The sequence below is a fragment of the Cystoisospora suis genome, assembly GCF_002600585.1.
Source record: "Cystoisospora suis strain Wien I chromosome Unknown contig_7444, whole genome shotgun sequence".
Classification (NCBI taxonomy): domain Eukaryota; phylum Apicomplexa; class Conoidasida; order Eucoccidiorida; family Sarcocystidae; genus Cystoisospora; species Cystoisospora suis.
In genome coordinates this window covers 1-417 of record NW_027160229.1, presented here as the reverse complement: position 1 = coordinate 417, position 417 = coordinate 1, and positions in this window count along the sequence as shown.

Sequence of the window (417 nt, the reverse complement as noted above, 5' to 3'; positions counted from 1 at the left end):
GCGGTGCGGCAGTTGACTTCCCGGCAACTGATTCACACAGCCTGAGGAGAATGACCTGCTGCACGCACTAACTCAATTTACTTAACTAGTAACGGCCGAAAAATTCTATTGCTTTAAGTAGTCGGGGCTGCTCCCCACAATACCTTGCTACCACTGGCTGAATAGGTGCAACTCCATGGACTCCCGCAATCGAGATCATTGATGTTCCACAACCGAAATAATAAGAGTGAAAAATACGAGTTAAACTCCGTACATTAAATAACAATCGATGGAGTTTACACATCAACATCGACTTGGGAAAGATTCAAGTTCCATGGAAGAGTGTGCACAATAACTTAACTTGAACTTAACTGGCGGGGACGTCTCCGCCCGGTCCTCCGTGCAGCTCGCCCGGGTGCGGTTGGAGTTGTACGGGGA